This window comes from Muntiacus reevesi, chromosome 5 (genome assembly GCF_963930625.1).
Source record: "Muntiacus reevesi chromosome 5, mMunRee1.1, whole genome shotgun sequence".
NCBI classification, from domain to species: Eukaryota; Metazoa; Chordata; class Mammalia; order Artiodactyla; family Cervidae; genus Muntiacus; species Muntiacus reevesi.
Genome location: NC_089253.1, coordinates 77,155,752 through 77,170,917, shown reverse-complemented (window position 1 = coordinate 77,170,917; position 15,166 = coordinate 77,155,752). Strand labels below are relative to the sequence as shown.

At 40.5% G+C, this 15,166-nt stretch overlaps 1 protein-coding gene across 4 annotated transcripts in view; it reads right to left on the bottom strand.

The window, feature by feature from the left end:
- AHCTF1 (AT-hook containing transcription factor 1) overlaps positions 1-10,387 on the bottom strand; it is an 84,089-nt gene extending 73,702 nt beyond the window's left edge. For 2 of the 4 annotated variants that reach the window (XM_065935575.1, XM_065935578.1), the window contains exon 1: positions 9,977-10,387. The gene's annotated coding sequence lies outside the window, so the exon portion shown is untranslated. Of the gene's footprint in view, positions 1-9,540; positions 9,639-9,976 lie in introns of those variants that run through there. The other 2 variants (XM_065935576.1, XM_065935577.1) reach the window with 2 other exon arrangements.
- Positions 10,388-15,166: the final 4,779 nt, after the last annotated feature.

Below are 15,166 nucleotides of genomic sequence, written 5' to 3'. Positions count from 1 at the left end.
TCTATAATTGGCAAGTACTTAGTCCCACTACCAATTTATGTGAAAAGAAAAAACAGATTTGAAAAGGTTCCTCAGAAAGTTAATAAAACATTAGCTACAATTTTCTATTCAGGCTATAAATGCTATCTTCTAGACAAAACTCTAATCAACTACCTCAAAAAACATATTTCCTAGCATTAACTCAAAAAACTAAACAAAAGTTATGTTTGAAATTTCCCAGTCATTAAACGTGGAACTTTTTTTATCCAAAACAGATCCAAAGTATAATCAAACTAAATTAAACTATTATTACTATAACATATAGTCAGTGAAAAGTACTGTCCATTCATTAGCCTCTTATATTAACATCTTATATTTACATGACAACCTAGGCTCAGGTTTTAGATGCTGAAAGCATTATGCTTTCAGAAATGATTGTATCCCTCTTCTAAACATTTTAGCACCAAAGGAAATTTTACACAAATTTAGGCAGGAAATAGGATTTCACCTCTGATGGCCTTTTAATGCCTTGATTTAAAAGAATATAATGGTAAACTGAAGTGAATACATTTTTCCTATTAAACTTGAAACCAAAATCATTTCTCTAGAGCTAAAACCTTCAAAATTCAAAACACTTTGGGTAGTTTTACCCAAAGTATAATCAGTGGGGTGTTCATGGCCATTAAGCAAAAAAGTTCCATGATCACTGCAATTCAATCAACATTACCCTAACAGAATTTTTAGAAGACTTTCACAAAGTGATTCTAAAACTCATCTGACAGGTGCACAACAATCAAATTTTTGAAAATGAAATATAAGTGTTCATTTCTCAGGCTGGATCTATTTTCTGTTATACTCTTTATAATTAAAAAAAAAAACAAGTATTATGATGTAGAAGAAATGGCTCAGTCATAATAATATTCAAGAACAGAATTGTTACTTCCATTCCCAATATACTCTCCCACCTTAAAAAAAAAAAAAAAAAGAAACAAAATATATGAAAACAAGTTGTTCAGAAACAGGACAATAGGTAGCACAGAGAAGAAAAACAAGATGACCTCTAGGACTGAACAATGTTACTATGTATAGAGAGAATCCAGGATACAGAGCTGAGAGGGAACCCAAATAAGGCCCAAGGGTCTCCTTGAATCGAAACAGGGTTGAGAACTCCAAAGGTGGCTAGAATTCACAGGGTAGAGTAACTGTAGTACAAAGGGCCACACAAAGAACTCCAGGGATCTGCAGTGGGTTCCCCTGAATTTTCATATGATTAGCATAAGCATATAAGGAAAGTACCAGAGACCAAGGAATGAGTCACTGGAAATGATCCACAAAATGCTCACAGGCCCAGGTGTAACTCCAGAGTTGGGGGGGAACCTAACACATGGTCACTGAGCAGAGTACTCAGAAAGGTCCTGACTGCTTCAGCGGTGGGGAGAAAAATCAGGCCCTGTTTAAAGGCTGTTTTGGTCTAAAACAAGCAAGCCTCAAAAGAATAAAACTGTTTCCGAGAAACTCAGCTGCATCCCCAAACAAAGCTCAAGAATATATAAGTATCTGCAAAAATATCCAGTACTCAGGAAAATAAAATTCACAGTGTCTGGCATCCAACTGAAAAATGGCAGACATCCAAAGAAACAGCAAAATATGACCCTTTAGTGGAAAAAAAAAGAAACAGACCTAGAAATCACACAGAAGTTAGAATTACTGGATAAGAAACGTAAATCAATTAGTTATTCTAGCTAAAGTCCCTACATCCAACAAGATAGAGGAAAGCATGAACACGTTAAGGAAAAATAGGAAGATATCCAAAGTCTAAATCAAATTTCTAGCAATGAGAAAATATACTGGATGGGATTAACAGGTTACACACAGAAAGTATTAGTTAACTTAAACACCCATAGTAGACACTAAAATGAAGCACAGTAAGAAAAAAAGACTGGGGTGAGGAAAGAAAGGAGAAAGCATCAGTGAGCTATGAGACAAGCTGAGTGACCTAATACATGTATTCAGTTCAGTTCAGTCGCTCAGTCGTGTCCAACTCTCTGCGACCCCATGAATCACAGCATGCCAGGCCTCCCTGTCCATCACCAACTCCCGGAGTTTACTCAAACTCAAGTTCATCGAGTCGGGGATGCCATCCAGCCATCTCATCCTCTGTCGCCCCCTTCTCCTCCTGCCCCCAATCCCTCCCAGCATCAGGGTCTTTTCAATCTCCAAAAGGAGAAGACAGAAATATCTGGAAAACTAATGGCCAAATTCTCCCTCAATTTGATGAAAACTATGACCTACAAAACCATCTAAAGCTAACAAGAAAAAAAGATGTCCTTTATATCATAGGGGACTGGAATGCAAAAGCAGGAAATCAAGAGATACCTGAACTAACAGGCAAGTTTGGCCTTGGAATACAAAATGAAGCAGGGCAAAGGCTAACAGAGTTTTGCCAAGAGAACTCACTGGTCATAGCAAACACCCTCTTCAAACAACACAAGAGACAACTCTACACACAGACATCACCAGATGGTCAATACTGAAATCAGACTGATCATGTTCTTTGCAGCCGAAGATGGAGAAGCTATACAGTGTCAGCAGAAACAAGACTGGGAGCTAGCTGACTGTGGCTCAGATCATGAACTCCTTATTGCAAAATTCAGACTTAAACTGAAGAAAGTAGGGAAAACCACTAGACCATTCAGGTATAACCTAAATCAAATCTCTTACGATTATACAGTGGAAGTGATAAATAGATTCAAGGGACTACATCTGATAAACAGTGCCTGAAAAACTATGGACGGAGGTTCATGACATCGTATAGGGGGCGGTGATCAAGACCATCCCCAAGAAAAAGAATGCAAAAAGGCAAAATGTTTGTCTGAGGAGGCTTTACAGATATCCGAGAAAAGAAGAGATGCAAAAGGCAAAGGAGAAAAGGAAAGCTATACCCATCTGCATACAGAGTTCCAAAGAATAGCAAGGAGAGATAAAGTCTTCTTTGGTGATCAATGCAAAGAAATAGAGGAAAACAAAAGAATGGGAAAGACTAGAGCTTTCTTCAAGAAAATCAGAGATACCAACAGAATATTTCATGCAATGATGGGCAAAATAAAGGACAGAAACAGTACGGACCTAACACAAGCAGAATATATTAAGAAGTGGCAAGAATACACAGAAGAACTATACAAAAAAGATCTTAATGACCAAGATAACCACGATGGTATGATCACTCACCTAGAGCCAGACATCTTGGAATGTGAAGTCAAGTGGGCCTTAGGAAGCATCACTACAAACAAAGCTAGTGGAGGTGATGGAATTCCAGTTGAGCTATTTCAAATCCTGAAAGATGATGCTGTGAAAGTGCTGCACTCAATATGCCAGCAAATTTGGAAAACTCAGAAGTGGCCACAGGACTGGAAAAGGTCAGTTTTCATTCCAATCCCAAAGAAAGGCCATGCCAAAGAATGTTCAAACTACCGCACAATCGCGCTAATCTCACACACTAGCCAAGTGATGTTCAAAATTCTCCAAGCCAGGCTTTAACAGTATGTGAACCATGAACTCCCAGATGTTCAAGCTGGATTTAGAAAAGCCAGAGGACCCAGAGATCAAATTGCCAACATTCACTGGATCATGGAAAAAGCAAGAGAGTTTCAGAAAAACATCTACTTCTGCTTTATTGACTATGCCACAGCCTTTGACTGTGGGGATCACAATAAACTGTGGATAATTCTTAAAGAGATGAGAATACCAAACCACCTTACCTGCCTCCTGAGAAATCTGTATGCAGGTCAAGATGCAACAATTAGAACCAGATATGGAACAATGGACTGGTTCCAAATTGGGAAAGGAGTACGTCAAGGTTGTATACTGTCACCCTGCTTATTTAACTCATATGCAGAGTACATCATGAGAAATGCCGGGCTGGATGAAGCACAAGCTGGAAACAAGATTGCCAGGAGAAATATCAACGACCTCAGATATGCAAATGACACCACTCTTCCAGCAGAAAGCAAAAAGGAACTAAAGAACCTACTGATGAAAGTAAGAGGACACTGAAAAAGTTGGCTTAAAACTCAACATTCAGAAAACTAAGATTATGGTATCCGGTGCCATCACTTCAAGGCAAGCAGATAGGGAAACAACGGAAACAGTGAGAGGCTTTATTTTCTTGGGCTCCAAAATCACTGCAGAAGGAATGCTTTCTCCCTGGAAGAAAAGCTATGACAAACCTAGACAGAATATTAAAAAGCAAAGACATTACTTTGCCAACAAAGTCCATCTAGTTAAAGCTATGTTTTTTTCCAGTAGTCATGTATGGATGTGAGAGTTGGACCATAAAGAAAGCTGAGCACCAAAGAATTGATGCTTTTGAACTGTGGTGTTGGAAAAGACTCTTGAGAGTCCTGTGGACTGCAAGGAGATCAAAGCAGTTCATCCTAAAGGAAATCAGTCCTGAATATTCATTGGAAGGCTGATGCTGAAGATGAAGCTGCAATACTCTGGCCACCTGATGCAAACAACTGACTCATTAGAAAAGACCCTGATGCTGGGAAAGATTGAAGGCAGGAGGAGAAGGGGACAGAGGACTAGATGTTTGGATGGAATCACTGACTCAATGGACATTAGTTTGAGCAAACTCTGAGAGTTGGTGATGGACAGGGAAGCCTGGCGTGCCGCAGTCCATGGGGTTCACAAAGAGTGGGACATGACTGAGAAACTAAACTGAACAAAGCAACAAATCAAGAAGGTCAGTAAACCTCCAGCATGTGAAACATGAAGAAACTCCACCAAGATACATCCTAATCAGGGGACAAAGAAAAAAATCTTAAAAGCAGCACACTGCAGAGCAACAAAGATAATTCAAAGAAGTCTCACTGGAAACATCACAAGCAAGGGACAGTGGAGTAATGGATCTTAAGTTGTGAAAAAAAGCAAGTTGTGAACCTAGAATTCTATATCCAGTGAAACTATCTTTTAAAAATGAAGGTAAAATAAAGACTTTTCAGACAAAGGAGCATTGAAGAGATCATCACCAGATCTACACCACAAGGAATGTTAAAAGAATTCTTTCAGGCAGAAGCAAAATGCTACCGAACAGAAACCTGGATCTATGTAAAAAAATACAGACCACCAAAAACAGTCAAAACACTTTTTTTCCTTATTTTTAAATTTCTTTAAAAGACAATCATCAAAAAAGAAAACAAAAGATAATCATCTAAAAGACAATCGTCAAGAAAAAAAAAAGGCAATCATCTATTTAAAGCAGGAGTTCATAACATATTTATAATACAAGGGAAACAAACCACAAAACAGCAGAAAGGCCTAGAGAGGAACATATTGCTACCAGGTTCTTACGCTATAAATAAAAAGTCTAGATAGGTTAAAAGTAAATAACAGAAGATGTAACATGCTAACATTAATTAAAAAAAAAAAAAAAGAAAAAAAAACCAGAAGCAACTTATTAACACCAAAGTAGAATTCAGAGCAAAAAATATTATCAGGAATAAAGGAGGTCATTTCCTGACAACAAAGTGGTCAATTTTGACACAAAAGGAGTTCAAAAAAATGTTCACTGAAAGAAAAAGTTTTCCAGATTTAGAAGTGAGCCTTTGCATCTGTGCTGGGCTTCTATGACGGCTCAGTGGTAAAGAATCAACCTGTAACACAGGAGAGACAGGAGACAGGTTCAATCCCTGGGTTGGGAAGATCCCTTGGAAAAGTAAATGACAACCCACTCCAGCATTCTTGCCTGGAAAATTCCATGGACAGAGGAGCCTGGCAGGCTACAGTCCGTGGGGTTGAAAGAGTCGGACACGACTGAGCACACAAACATTTTGAAAATGCAGGGCAAAAACTGGTTTCTGGCTTCAGAACCTTTCATATACTGAATTTACAGTGTGAACTGTTAACATTTTAAGCACACTAAAGAGAACGTTTAAAAAGTATATTAGAAAGAACATCTTATATAAAGACATCTAAGTCTATATATATATCTATATCTATCTATCTATATCTCTCTCTTCACAAAAACACATCAAGCAGCTATGTTCGGTACTGTACAAAAGTAGGTAGAGTCCTAGCCTTGATGACATAATATTGTCAACCTCTAAAAAGTACTTTACAAACTTTCAACTCCTTCCAAGTTCTAGATAAGCAGAGTAGGAACACTGTGCCTAATGTCAATGAAAATTTTTTTTATTTTCTTGATAAAGCACAGATGGACTGTCATTCCCTTCTCAAAAACCTCCAATGACTCCTCTACTGCATATAAAGACAGACATCTTCAGTCACAGGTAATCAAAGACCTCCACAATCTGGCAGGGTCAGCCTATCTTCATAGGTTTGTCTCCCCAAGGCCGTTCCTTCATCAGCTTTCTATTACCTGGCATATTCATTCTTCTGTTTATGCTGTTCCTTCCTCCATCTCCATCTGCCAAAGCCCCACACATCATTTAAGGACTAGATTTCCAGTGTGGTCTGGGTAAATCAATCCTTTCCGATTTAATCTCATTTCTGAGCTCATTCCTTTCCACATTTATGTTAGCAATCCTAGAAATGATTTTTGAAATCCACTATCTGTATTTGTCAGTCTTCCCCAGAACACTATGAATTCCCAAAAAGCAAAAATCGTATCTTATTCCTATGAGTTCCAGAGGGTCACAATACCATACAACAAGTCCTAAACATGTCACAAATTAGGATGGTAAGATACTAGGAAGGCAAGAATTGACATGTTGAATAACAAAATCAATTTTTAAAAACTCAATATTCTTGAAACCCAACAAGAAAACAATCCAATTAAAAAATGGGCAAAGATATTAATAGACACTTCATTAACAAAGATATACAGATGGCAAATAGGCACATGAAAAGATGTCCCACATCTTATGTCATCAGGAAAATGCATATTCAAACAATGATGCACAAATACATACTTAGTAGAATGATCAAAATCCAGTCACTGACAACAACCAAACACTGGTGGGAATGTGGAATAACGGGAATTCTCATACACTGATGCTGGGAATGCAAATTGGTACAATGCCACTTTGGAAGACAACTGGGCAGTTTCTTACAAAACTAAACATATTCTTACCATAAGATCCAGCAATCATGCTCCCTGGTATTTACCCAAAGGAGGTAGGTAAAACTTATATAAACACAAAAACCTGCACATGGATATTTTTAAGTTTTATTAATAATTGTCAAAACCTGGAAATAATCAAAATGTACTTCAGTAGGTGAATGGATAAAATAGTGGTACATCCAAACAATGGAATATTATGCAGTGCTGAAAAGAAATGAGTTATCAAGCAAAGAAAAGACTTGGAAAAAGCTTAAATTCGAATTATAAAGTGAAGAAACTCAATCTGAAAAGGCTACACAGTGGCTGATTCCAATTATAGGACAATTCTGAAAAAGGTTAAACTACAGTGACAAAAAGATCAGTGGTCGGCAGGGGTTAAGAGAGGGAAGGAAAGACAGGGAGAACAGAGTATTTCTAGGGTGGTGAAAACTACTCTGAATGGTACTATAATGGTAGATACATGCCATTATACATTTATCCAAACCCAGACAATTTACACCAACAAGGGTGAAGAGTAAGGTAAACTAGGAACTTTGGGTGATGATGTGTTAATACAGGTTCATCAATTGTAACAAATGTTCCAGTCTACTAAGGGATGCTGATGAGGGGGAAATTTATGCATGAATTAGAGCAGGGAAAGCAAATACTGGAAATCTCTGTGCCTTCCACTTAAAACTGCTTTAAAAAATAAAGTGTATTAAAAAGAAGAAACTCAATATTGGATCTAACTTATTTTTAAGTAAATATACATTGTTTCAATATTAAGAAGCAAAGCAAACTCTGCAAAGGTACTGGGAAAGATACTGACACAATACCAGAAATCAGCTGTGTGAAATACATTCATCCTAGAAAGCTGCTGAACTCCACCACAGAAAATAAAACTCTAAACTAGTTGTTCAATAACTGTACTGCAGCATATACTGAGCAAACATTTCTACAAAACATTCTGTATGCATTTTTACTTTTTAAAAAAGACTAAAAATTATAATATAAATGTAAACTATCCAGGGACCCAGAAACTTCCAGTCTTTTAGTAGTTGTTCTTTCAAACTTCAACAATTATCAAACATCAACTACTTTTAAAACATAGCGTTGGGGAGGCAATACAAAGGCACAAAGATAATCTACTTCCTGACTTCAAGGAGTTTACATTCTAGGAGATACATTATAAACCATGAGAATAAATGCTGCAATTAAGGTATATACTCTGTGAGATCCCAGGAAAGTGGGATACAGAGAAATGAAAATATATAGAAAAGATGGCATTTAGGCTAAGGAGGATTTGAAAGCTGAAAATGGGCTAGTGCCAATGCACAAGACACAAGATTGCGAGGGTTCGATCCCCGGGTTAGGAAGAGCACCTGGAGAAGGAAATGGTAATCCACTCCAGTATTCTTGCCTAGAGAATCCCATGGACAGAGGAACCTGGCAGGTCCCAGTCTATGGGGTCGCAAAGAGTCAGACACAGGCTGAAGTGACTGAGCACGCATGCAACTTTGAAAAAACAGAGATGGCACTCCAGGCTGAAGGACAGGAGCAAAGGAATTTCAAAGAACATCTTCAAGAAAACGGGCCCAGGACTGGGGATGATTCTGGAATAGCTGAAGCATACATCTGTGAAGAGTTGAGGGTGGACAGTAGACAAGATTTATTGTTGAGATCGATGACCTAAGCGAGGGAAATGAAACTCTATTCTGAAGAAAACAGTGAAAAATCTCCGGGAATTTTTTTAAGTTAGGAAAGAAACAAGTCTTTATTCCTTAAAATTAAAAATAAATATATGCCCATCCCCAAACTGCTGTACAACAATCTTTGAAATTTAAAAAATAATAATTATTGCTGTTTGCGAATTGGTGACATTTTGGAACTAGGTTATTGAAAAATCAGAATCAAAAATTACAGTACGGGGAGAATGCAGGCTTCCCATTGAGCTTTAACACACGAGCATCCTCAAGACATTAACTTGAGCTGGGCTTGTCATCCATAGTCAAATCGTCCAAAATCAATAAATCTATCCTAATTTCTCTCCTCCCAGACTCAATCAATGAAAGAGCACTAAAGAAAGCTCTTAAAATCTACTGTCTCTTTAATTTTAAGGATAAACTGAAGTTAAGATTTCCAAGAGACCTGTATTTTATTCTAAAGGATCCAGGTTCTTATCAATTACGTTCTCAAACTGCCTATCTGAAAAAACATAATGACGGCTAGTTTGAACCTCGCTGGCTTATGAGAACAAACTAACCTCCCCACGTCCCCCCAAAACAGTCAACGAGTAACAAAATTCATCGTCCTCAAGTTTCCAGGCGGCACAAGGCAAGGCAAATACCCACTCCAAGATGTACAGTTATTTTAAATCCCCTTTATCGGACCAATTCACTGCACTTTTCAAATCACCGGTCAAACTTCTCCGCCCGAGACTCATAGCCACGTCCGGCAGCATGCGGAGCACCCATCAACGTAACAGAGACTCAAAGTACCAGCAGGCTGCCCAGGGGGAAAGCTCGCCAAGGTCTCAACCGCATCGGAAGACCGTGGGGAAGAGGCGCCGCGGTCCAGGCCCACCCGGAGAGAGTGAGGACCCGGCAGCCGGCGCGTTAGGCGCGGGGGTTGGACCCCGAGGCGCCTCTCCGCCGCCATGTGCCGCCGCTCGGCAGAGAAGGAGGTTATATAACAAACTCTCGGAGCCGTGGAGCGTGCCGCACCCGCCAACGCCCGCCTTCGTTCCCTCGCGCCGGCTCCGCGAGCCCGGCCGCCGCTGCGCGCTGAACGGCCATAAGCATGGCCTAGGCCCGGCGCGAGGAGGGCCCGGCGGGCCAGGCGCGGCGGGAGAAGCCGGGCCGCGGCTCCGGGCGCAGGCCGCGCCGACCCACCCTCTGCCGCCCCGGCCCAACCCCCTGCTTCCCTTCCCCCTACCAGAGAAGGGCGGGTGACCGAGCCGCCGCGGCCGCAGAGTCCAGTGGGCGCGCGAGGCGAGGCGCGAGCTCCTCCCGCGCGAGTCCGTCACAGCATCTCCCGGGAGAAACGCCGCCACCGGCAGGGCGCGCTCACCTCCGCCCCGCGGAAGCCGCTTGCCTCTTCGCGGGCCTCCGCCTGCGACCGCCCCAGCCAGCTCAGATCCACGCAACCCCCACTTCGCGAGCGCCTTCGCCGGCTGCAAACCGGCCGACCGCTCAGCGGGTAAAACGCAGCCGGTGCCTGCGCCGTCGTTCCGGGTCCTCCCCCACGCGACTCTGCCTCTGCCTCCTTCGCTCCGGCAGAGCAGGCCCGGCTTTGCGCATTACCCCCGGCAGGCACACGGAGTCCCACTCACCGGGGAGGGGAGGGGAGGGGCGGGGAAGGGCGAGGAGGTGGGAGACAGAGAGGAGATCACGGCGCGGAGATCTGAGTTCTCGCGAGGGTTCGGGCCTCGGGCGCCTGCTCTGCGGGAATTTCAAACTCTCCGGGAAAGAACCTAGGGGGAGGGAAAGGGAGGAAAGGAAGCTGGGACTGGAAGGGCTGGTTATTTACATAAAACAGGAGCTCCCCGCCTCCAAAGAGCTGAAGGGAACAAAGACTACGAGTCCCATAATGCTTTGCGCGTGAAGCCTGTTTGGCCGCCCAGCCCTTGAGCCCAGGGCGGACTTGGGAGTGGTAGTCTGTACCCGAGATAGGGCCCGCCTCCCGATCCCTCCCGGAATCTTCCGTGGCGGGAGAGTTGTCACATTATCTTCTGGCTCCGCTTGCTGGCGGGCGAGTGATAATCTTTGCCCTCGGTGTTTTTCATTCTCCCTGCTCCGACTTTCTGTGCCGGGGCCCCTGACTTTGGGGGAAAGCTTCTTTCCCCCTCTTCTATATGTTTAAATATGCCATCGTGCTTTCGTGGCCAAGGTGCTCACGAGATCTAGTGTAATCTTCTAAATCAAAATTTTACCCCAAATCAGTGTTGCATATTTGGTCACCCTGGGGTTTCATTGTGGGATTTCTTTTATTTGTGGTTAATATCTTTGAAGTTGATGGGCTTCCCTGGTATCTCAGTAGCAAAGAATCCTCCTGCAGTGCAGGAGAGGCGGGTTGGATCCGAGTTGGGAAGATCCCCAAGGAAATGATAACCCCCTCCAGTACACTTGCCTGGGAAATCCTATGGACAGGAGCTACATGAAGGGCTACAGTCTATGGGGGTCGCAGAAGAGTTGGACACGACTTAATGACTAAGCACACAGGATCTTTGACGTCAATCCCAGCACCACACACTTTTCAAACAGATGTGGAATATAACCATAATGAAAGTGAAAATAATAATAAATAAGAAAAATAATAAAACGGGAGATAGGGGTAGGATTCTAGCAAGCCACTTTTGTTTTAACCAGGAAAGTTTTTACCCTTTTCTGTTATCCTTTCCCATATGATTTTTGTCAAAGTTTGTCTTTTAGAAATGTCATGTTCTTTTTCCCCCATATTTTTTGTCTCTTTACGGACAGCGATCTCTAAAAGTAACAGGCGTGTGTGCTAAGTAAGTCGCTTCAGTCGTGTCCGACTCTGTGCGACCCTAGGAACTGCAGCCCGCCAGGCAGGAGTGGGTTGCGGTGCTCTGCTCCAGGGGACCTTCCCCACCCAGGAATGGAACACAGGTCTCCAGCGTTACAGGCGGATTCTTTATCCAATGGGCCATCAGAAACATAGTGGTTTACAAAAGGTACTGGCTAAGTTGTGGCAGAGAAAAAGTTAAAGAGGTTTTTGATTGTTTGTCTCAACTGTTTTAAATAGACTTCTCCAAACAGAAACTGCTCTGCAGTCAGATGTGCGAATTCATGTCCTTGTCTTGCTCTCCATTTTATACTTCCTTTCCTTGGCACCATTTTATCCTCAATTCATAGGTGCTGTACTTCTCTGTAATCTGAAGAAGTAGATTCTCAACTCCAGAATGCTGGTAGAGCAAGGATAACTTAGGGGTTCAACGGATTCCTTAGACAAGCATTTGCTACCAGTTGTAAAATTCAAAATCATCATACTCATCCAAACTGAGTTTCTAAAACTATCCTTCAGATTTTAGTCTTTCTTTCCATAATTACTGACAGGATGCTGGGATGGTTTCTGTACGGTTGTCTATAATCTGGACCAATCCTACCTGTCCTGTTTTATTTCCCTGCATAGTTCCTGAGAATCTTTTCTTCACTTCCCTGCAAACATGTTTCTGCTTCTCATCATCTTCCACTGAAAATGGTCCAACTAAGACTCTTTTCTCTCAAAACCTTCTCAACTTCAGCCCATATTAATCACTAAAAACTTGTACTGAAAATATGCTGTGTGTATTATTGTATGTCTGCCTCCCCTTTTGACTCTGACTCCATCCATCCACCCAATGCCCCTATCTCTCAGCTACACTGAAAACAGACTGAATCTTATACTTTTTTCAAATGCTTCCCTCATAACTACTAGCTTTTTTATTTCAATTGCTTTGTAAACTGAATTTCTACTTTAAAGCTCTCATTCATTCATCTTTTCTCTTTTCAGTCATTTAGTCATATGCCAAGGACTTCCCTGGAGGCCCCGTGGTTAAGACTCCACACTTTTGATGCAGGGGGCAGGGGTTCAATCCCTGGTCAGGGAATTAAGATCCCACACGCCTTGAGTCTCAACCAAAAAGTTGAAGGAAAAAGCACATGCCAAATTGTTTTCATTTCAAGAGATGCTAATAAGTCTTAAAATGTAAACAAAAATCTGGGTTTGGTAGTCAGATGAGTTTGAGGAAAAGATAAAATAAAATTAAACATTTCTTTTACGTAATACCTCACTGCCTTTAATATGCTCAGCATTTCCCAAAGTTACTTGACCGTGGCATGAGTCCATCAATGCTTGTGGAACATTTTGTCTCATCAGTGTTCCACAGAATGGACTGGTAAACAAGGCTTCCAAGCTTCCTCTCACTGGAGGAAGCACTGTGTAGTGGAAAGAACATGGTTATTTGAAACCAGACAAACTCAAGTTTTAATCCATTTCACTACTTTCTTGAAACATGACTTTAATGGAATTGCTTTACTCTCTTGGCCTGTTTTCTCACCTGAAAAGAAAGGCTGTTACTTATTTTCCTTTTAGAACTGTTGCAAAGAGTAGAGGGAAGTATGTGCCCCACTCAAAACTTCATTCTCTTTCTACCTATATGATCAGTTGTTAGTTATTTTGGTAAAAGGCTTAGAAAACGGTAATAACTAGTATGGACGCTTCCATTTGGAATGTTTTATTCAAGAGCTATTTCACTACCAATCCAGCACCCTGGTAGGAACAGACAGCCGTCTGATCTCAGAGAACTTAGAACCTCATTGAAGTGCTCTGAATTAGAACTCGTTTGTTTTGCAAAGTAATAGGAAAAACAAAAACAAAAACATGATATTTTAGCAGCAACAACAAAATGGAGCTTGTCTGTCTCAGACAGTGGCAATGCCTCTGTCCTGATAGCTCTGTTTTCATCATTTTTGTGGAAGTTGTTGGTTATAGCAAGCAGTACCCCAACTTTGATTTTTCCAGTTGACAATAAGATTGGTGGTGAAGAGCCACATTTTTCCCATTTATTTCCAGTGATGGAATAGTGACCAGCATCTAAATAAATGCAAAAATAATTATTTAGTGAATGACTATATACTTATTGATTTCACCATTCAAAAAGCAAAATATATACAATATTTTGATCAAAAAGGACCCTACACATTTTCTTTTTTTTTTTTTTTTTTTTTTTTTTTTTTTTAATATTATTTTATTAGTTGGAGGCCAATCACTTTACAACATTTCAGTGGGTTTTGTCATACATTGACATGAATCAGCCATATAGTTACATGTATTCCCCATCCCGATCCCCCCTCCCACCTCCCGACCCTACACATTTTCTAGGTTAAACATCTTGTTCTAAGGAAGGGGGAAACAGATTTGTCAAATGATTTGGGGATGAATTTTGTTTTGTTTAAAAAAATAGACATCAAATCAAATATATAGTTGTAAAGAACAGCAATGTAAATATTTTCTTTCTTTAAAATATAGTCTTTGTGCACTTGAAAAAAAAATTGTTTTTCATTAATGGTACCCCCCAAAAGTCATAGATTTTCTTCCAATGAACACTAGTAATATTTGCATAAACATGGTACTAAAAGTTAATTTCTTCTTAAAAATTGTTTCCCTTTCTACCACTCCCTTTCTTTCACATCTTCCTCTTTTAAAGCTACTTTAAATTCTGTTTATGTTTTAATTAAATGTTTTAATTATGTTTTAATTAAAACTATCATGGTTATGGTTTCTCTGTTTCTTAACCCCAAACACCACTGTTAGTGATGGATCCTGAAATTCTGCTAGGTGAGCTACAGGTTATATACTTACATATCACTGCATTTTTCATTTTCAATCTTTAATTCCTCAAGACTCATGCTTGCCTTAGAGCATTGTTATACCAAATTATAGGGGGCACATAGTAATTTTTATGCTTCTTTTAGTCAACGGTGTTGTAAGTATTGCTCACAAGTCACAAATCTTCCACTTGCCTGAAGCTTCCTGCCTCTAAGGAAGCTGTGTTAAAAGTTGACTCTGCGGTGTTGGAAAGTGATGGACATGAGAACAGTCGGGTCTGATACTCTACTGAGAGAATAGGTCACCCATTTTAACAAATGCTGTGTGCCTCTTTTGTGGATGGATTCTCAGCCTTATTTTTTCTTGTAAGTTTATTTTAATCCCATTGAATTTGCATGTGCTGTGTTAACTGTGATGTTTACATGATGCTGGGTAAGTTTTCAAGGCATTTTAAATTTTTAGTTGTAACAATATCTCTACATGGTTTAAATGATAAACTATGGGGGTTTTTTCCCCCCTTTTTCCTTTTCTATCTTTACTCCTTCTTGGGTCCTCTGTATGGCATTTTAATAAATTTTAGTAGACTTGTTGAATTTGATTGAAGAAAAGCATAGGTGACATGGTATTAATTTTTCACCATGAAATGTCTGAAAACTAAAACAAGATGTCAACTAGGATGCCCTAAGTGGAAAATCAGCAGTGGAATGCCCGGAATAAAGTTCAGAATGCCCGAGAACATTCTTCTCCAAATAAGTTTGCAAATAAATTTAGCAAATAAGTTTGACTGTCAAAGAT